Genomic DNA, 6,475 nt, shown 5'->3' with positions numbered 1-6,475 from the left:
CCTCAAGCCCCCGGGAGTCTCTCAAGCGTTGCCTCTCTCCATTCAATTTCTCAACTGCAGCGTCCCTTTCCTCGAGTAGCTCAGTCTTCTCCTTCTCAAGGGTCGCAGCCGCTTGCTCCAAACGGGTGTTCTCTCAGGCAAGCTCTTTCTTCGCCGCGCCAACGGATTTGAGCTTACCCTCCAGCTCTTCGAACTTCACTCGAATAACTTCTTTCTCCTTCGCAGCCTTCTCGTTAGCCTTCTTATGCTCAGCCCTTACCCTCTCAATGGCCTTCAACCTTGCTTGAGCGAGCTTCTCCGAAGACCCAACTGGATCATCGTCTGCTTCAGGGCGCTGTCGTACTTCTCAACAAGGAAGTTCATGCTCCCGTCACTCTGCAGAACGACAAACACGGACCACGTGAGATGGATGAACCCAATAAATCAAAGAAGGAGATAAAAGGTGAAAGGTAGCGCAGATACCCGCGCTCTCGAGGAAGCAGCGTCGATGTATTCATTCTTGAAGTAAAGGTCTTCCAATTGCGGCATCTCCTTCGTCCCACCACAAATTTGACGCGTCAGCTCCGCGCACCTAAGGGGATTAAGGATCAGGGGAGTTGTCTCGTTGTAGGAAAACTCGATGCGATCAGGGAATTCGATCCTCTTTCTCTTCGCTACGGAACCTTCAGATCCAGTTCTTTTTCTCGCAGAAGAGTCTGGAGTAGACCTCGTGGACTCACCACCAGAACCTCCTTCTTGCGAGCAGGTTTTCCTCCTTTCCTCTGACAGGTTTTCAGGAGTGCCGCTGGCCTCCCCAACAGCGTCGACTAATGTCGCGTCAGCAACATTTGCGTCGAAGGTAGAAGGACGGGGCTCTGCCTCAACAGACCTCTTAGTTCTCTTCCTCGGGTGACCATCTGATGCCACCCCGACTAAAACAGCCTCTTGCCCTTCTGATAGGCCCTCGCCTCTATCGGCAGAGGAAGCTGCCCCGCCACGAGACCTTTTCTTCCCATCCTTCTTCTTTTTGGCCTTCGAACCCTCGGAAGTCGCATCGAGGGAAGCAGACTCTTCGGGAGGAACCTCGTCGGTCGCTCCCATCTTAGTCCTTTTGGTCTCTTTCTTCTTCTTGGGACCTGAAGCAGAAGTCTCTGCCCTGCCCCCTTGATCGATTGCAATAGGGCCCTTCTCGGGAGGTTCCACCACCTTCAGAAGTGACGTCGACTATGGAGTTAGACGGTCCCTGAGGATCGACTGTAGTCGATTTCTTCGTGAGCAGTTGCAACTTCCCTTTTAATAGGGCGCTTACACTACAAAAAAAGTCTACATTGATAGCAGATTGTTATAGCACGTTTTACTAAATTGCTATCGTAGATCATTTAAAATATTCATGTATTATATAATAGCGCTAGATAAGCGCTACGATAGAGTTTCAGTAAAATAGCGCTTGATAAATGCTATCATAGATAAAATTATTGATTCCGCCAATACTTAACGGAAAATTAGATTTAAGCGCCAAAGACATTATTTAAGCGGTTTCAGTAATGCTATCAAAGACATATAATAGCATTTTTCTAACGCTAAGAAAAATTATTTGAACCCCTAAACCCCAAACAAGATTTTAAACCATAAACAAAGTTTTAAACCCTAAACTCTAAAGAGAACCCTTAAAACTCTAATCTTTTCATATTATAACTTCAAATCTTAAAATTAAACTCAAAATTTTATCTTCTTAATCGTAAACTATAATTTCCTAAACACAAATCTTTAATCTTTAATCAAATTCTATATCTCAAATCCTAACTTCAAACATAAACTATACATTCAATACTCTAAATATAAACTTCAAATCTACACTATTAAAAATTTAACTACAAATCTTATCTAGTCTTCAAATCTATTATCTTACAACTTTAATCCAAAATACTAAACTTTAACCCTAAACCTCGTATTCCAATATCCAAACCTTAAATCACAAACTAACTTTACTCTTAATCATAGTTTTTTATAATCCATAAAATCTAATTTTTATAAACCATAAAATCTAATTTTTTATATATATATAATATTTAAATTTTTACATGTTAGATTAAAATTAAAATAATCATCTTTTTATATATAAAATTAAAATTAAAATAAACTAAAAAGTGAATATAATCATTAATCTCCCCATTTTTAATAGTTAATTCATTAAATGGCGGATTGTAATCTGAACCGTTGATTAGATCTCATCTAATGGTCTAGATTGATCCATCTATGCTTCTTCCTCTATCTCCATGCTTCATCTCCATTGGTCAATATTTCTCACACTTGGATTGCTATCTCCATTGTTCATTATCTCTAATCCAAAGGTGCACAGTCTTAGTCACTTTATTTATTTTTAATGTACTTTTCTCATCTTCTCTTCTCCTCTCGCCGACAGGTTTTTACTTTTCTTACTTCAACCCATTTTCAACAAATCGAAGAAGAAGAACTGTTGGAGAAGAACACGATGGTCTCCCATTGAGGAAACCCCGCCTCTGTCGCTGTTGTGAAGGAAGCACTGTGACTCATCTCTACTCTGTGACGTCTCCTTCCTTCACGGCAAGCACTCATCTCAAATGTTTGCTCTTGCTGAAATCAATTTGTGTAAGTGATGTTTGTTATGCTGAAATCGATGTAGGGTTCATTTATTCTTTGAATCTCTGTGTGTTTAGGGTTAAATAAAGTTATTCGGATTTGGCTAATTGATGTCTATTGAAATCGATTTAGGGTTTGGTTGATGACAGAGGAAGCTAGTGCCCTCGTCTTCTCCTCTCTGCTCCTCCAACAAGACGAAAGAGAAAGAAGCAAACAAGAAGAGACATCACCGTAACTTGCTCAGATCAGGTTGGCCAGAGAGGATGAAGAAGAATACGCCGTGTAGGTGGTTGAGGTGGTGAAGGAAGATGAAGAAGCTTAATGGACGTGGTGTTGATGGCGGCTGAGTTAGATTTTTTGTAGGGTTAGATTTTTTTTTGTTTATCTGGTTTAGTGTAAACCTAAACCAATTTGTAACTGTAAACCAATGTAATTGTAAACCAATGTAATTGTAAACCAAAATTCAATTTATAAAATTAAATACCAATTTATTATTTTTAGTTAACTTAACCGATTTAATTATAAATTAGTTCTAATTTATGTTTTAAAAAGAAATTAAATATACATTCCGGATAATTTATATATATATATAATTCAATGGCACTGAAAATGTATTATCAAGATTCATAGATAAATGCTATTATAATCTTCATTCGATAATAGCAAACTATAAATGTTATGGTAAAAGGTAATAACATCATAGGAGTATTGCTATGATATGTGTATATTTCATAGCATTCCAAAAAAATGCTATCGTAGAAGGGGTACCTATGATGGCTGCCGTATACATAGCATTTATGAATTCGCTATGAAACATCTAATATAGCATATTTTCAGCGCTAACAATGTACTTATTTCTTGTAGTGTTAGATCCGGAACTCCATCCATTTCTCTGGCTTTGTCGAGAAGTCTCTGTTGTTTGCGAGTAAACAAAGGGAGGCGCGACTTATGGGGACCTAGAACGCAAGGAAGCCTCGACTCCCAATCAACTACAAAAGCAGAGAATCAACATGAAAAATCGCAAAAGGAAACTCGAGTAGGCCCTAAAAGCAATCAGCAGGCTTACCTCTAGCGATCCTAGCTTGCTGACGACGTATCCACTCTCGACTGAGATCCGGCCAACGAAGATGACTGTGCGCCGCGATCGCTTGAGCACTTTCGAAAAACATCTCGGGGTAGGCGATCGTATTCGGATGACGAACTGCAAATACAAGGATAAGAAGAGTTAGGACTAACGACTAAAACGAAACTTCAACAGACGAGTCTCTACCGAGTTGCCGATTCCAAAAAACGCGGTAGTCGTCCCCCGGCGGCTCTTCGAAACCATGTTCATCAGATTTCACAAAGAAATACGCGCGTTGCCAATCCTGCGTCTTATTTGGATGACCGGTCAAGACGTTGTAGTTCTAACGCATTTTCACCGAGAAGATCCCGTTTGGCTCCGCCTTCGTGAAAGTCAACTCCTCGAAGACCCTCACGCTCATCGAGATGTCCATCTCAGCTGCCATTACCATTAGCATGACGGCTATTCGCAGCGACCTGTTCAAAAGTTGAGAGATGGCAATGTCTCGGCGGAATGCATAAGACGTCACTAACCGAGGAATCGGGAACCATAGCTTTGTATGATCCCCGAAATAGTACTCATACACGCATTGGTAACCAACCAGAGGCGACCAGGGACGCTGATCGGCAGACGGGATGATGTAAGTAACGCCAGCACCGCCGCTCGCCCTTAACAGATCCCTCACGGTATGGTGAGAAGCAGAAGATCCAAACACGTTCCCCCACGACTGAGCCCGCGGGTCCCGTAGCAGTCCGGGTGGCAGCGGAGCCAGCTCTTCGAAGATCCCACCAGGATGGTAAATAGTTGGGCGACAGTCTATCTGGTCGAAACAAACTCTCGTGCGAACCTGTCTCGAAGGCGTCGGGGACCGACCAGACTCATCAGCGTCGCCACGTTCGAAACCAGTCGCAGTTTCGCCTTTGTCTCTCCCTCTATCCTCACTTCCGCTCACATCACTGTTCCCGACTTCAACACGATCTGCGTCTTCATCACGAATCATCCTATGAGAATCAGCGACCAAAAGACGCTGAGATAGAGTCATGTTTTCCGTGTCCTGAAGACCATCAAAATCGTCCAGTGGACTACCGGTCGCTGACACATCTCTGGTCGGACTCGGAGAATCTGCGATGTCCTTCCCTTTCTCTTCTCGCAACAATCGACTTCTCGGAGGCATGTTCCTTAATTCAGGGGACGACTACAACCGCCGAACGATACCAACGGGTCTATACGAAGAAAAACCTATCTAGAGAGAGAAAGTAAAAGTAGAGAGAAGGGAGAGAAAACGGGATACCTGAATCTGCAGAGAAGAATGACGAAAGCAAAGGAGAGAGACCTATTTATAGCAAAAACGAAGGCACGTTTTCCGAGCACAATCATTAGGTCTACAAAGGCCTAAATGGGCCTCAAAAGGCCGCCTAAATGCCCAGAAACCTACTCGCGACGGTTCGGTTTCTCGCTCGAACCGATTTTCAATCAGGTTGTCAGACCGGAATCAATTCCTGGTCTTGATTTAAACCGGTCCCCGGTTAACCAGCAAAACCGATCCCCGTCGCTTTATCCGAGATGATCTATCACCCGAGTAAACTGTATCCCATCATAAAAGCAGGTAGGCAAGTAAGCGAGTCAAGACAAGCGCTATTCTGAGCGACCAGAGACACCTACAGAACACCACGCGACTAAAAGCACATACCGACGACTAAACGGGAAGGGTTATCCCTTGCATTAGAGCCTGCTATCCGAATAAACCTGACCCACAAATTCACTGAGACCGCTGTGTCGCTCACAAGTGAACTGGGGGGGACTTATTGTAGGAGATGGATTACATCCCTCCACAAGGCCTATCGAATAACAGGCCCTAATCCAGCAAGTTGGATTAGTTTGGTCGGCTCGGCGGCCAAACGTATCGGCTCGACCTTAGAGTACTTTTACCCGGTCGAGTAAGCCGACCAAAAGTACCCGGCTTGGAGGGAACTTTGTCCAGGCCCGCATACTCGGCCTCTCGCATCAAGGCCCAAAGAGGTACGAAATTAGGGCATCAAGGACAGGAGACCTATAAAAGGGGGAGGAGAAGCAACAACAAGGAGACTTTTGGACCATTGGACAGACCAAGCGGCTAGATATAGGGTTCTAGGTGATCTCTTTGATCTTGTTGCTCTTTGATCTTGTTGCTCTTTCATTTTCCTGTCACTCTTGTAACCCTTCAGTTCAAATCTAATAAAACGTCTTTAGTCATCTCATTTCTGACTTCTTTCATTTTAGTCGACTGAATCCCGTTCAAACACTTCATAATTAAATTTATTTTATTTTAAAAAAAAACACCATCCACCTAAACGTTTTTAAAGGTGCAAAATACCAACTCTAAAAATGTTCTTCTTTAATCTCAGATCCAAAATTTCCTTCTTTTTTTTTGTTTCACAGTCATTGTATTTGTTTAAGCGAATAAGTTATGGAGTTTCCTAAATTTACCTAAGAGGATGTTTGCCATCAACTCAGTGGTTTATGTTTAATTATTTTCAAAAGTCGCCGCAACGTCAAACAAGTGAGCCAACTAGAGGACTTAAGTTTGATAACTAAATTAAATATATAATAGTAAAATCATCGCGACTATAACTGCTAGAAGAGGTTTATAAGGATGAGGAGGAATATTGGCACCAGAAAAACATGAATATGTGGTACTCATCTGGAGATCTCAATACTAAGTTTTACCATGCTTTGACTAAGCAACGGAGGGTTCGAAATAAAATTGTTGGTCTTCATGATGAAATGGGCAATTGGATAACCGAAGAGAACGGAGTTGAGAAGGTGGCAGCTGAT

At 42.4% G+C, this 6,475-nt stretch overlaps 1 long non-coding RNA gene across 1 annotated transcript; it reads left to right on the top strand.

Annotated features, from left to right (window-relative positions):
- The first annotated feature begins 2,068 nt into the window (after positions 1–2,068).
- Positions 2,069–3,103, top strand: LOC125586251. Its single transcript, XR_007322773.1, has 2 exons — positions 2,069–2,607; positions 2,731–3,103. It is a non-coding gene; the product is annotated as an uncharacterized LOC125586251 (long non-coding RNA).
- Positions 3,104–6,475: the final 3,372 nt, after the last annotated feature.

The sequence above is a fragment of the Brassica napus genome, chromosome C4 (genome assembly GCF_020379485.1).
Source record: "Brassica napus cultivar Da-Ae chromosome C4, Da-Ae, whole genome shotgun sequence".
Taxonomy (NCBI): Eukaryota; Viridiplantae; Streptophyta; class Magnoliopsida; order Brassicales; family Brassicaceae; genus Brassica; species Brassica napus.
The sequence above is the reverse complement of the archived record's forward strand: the minus strand, read 5'-3'. Positions and strand labels throughout refer to the sequence as shown.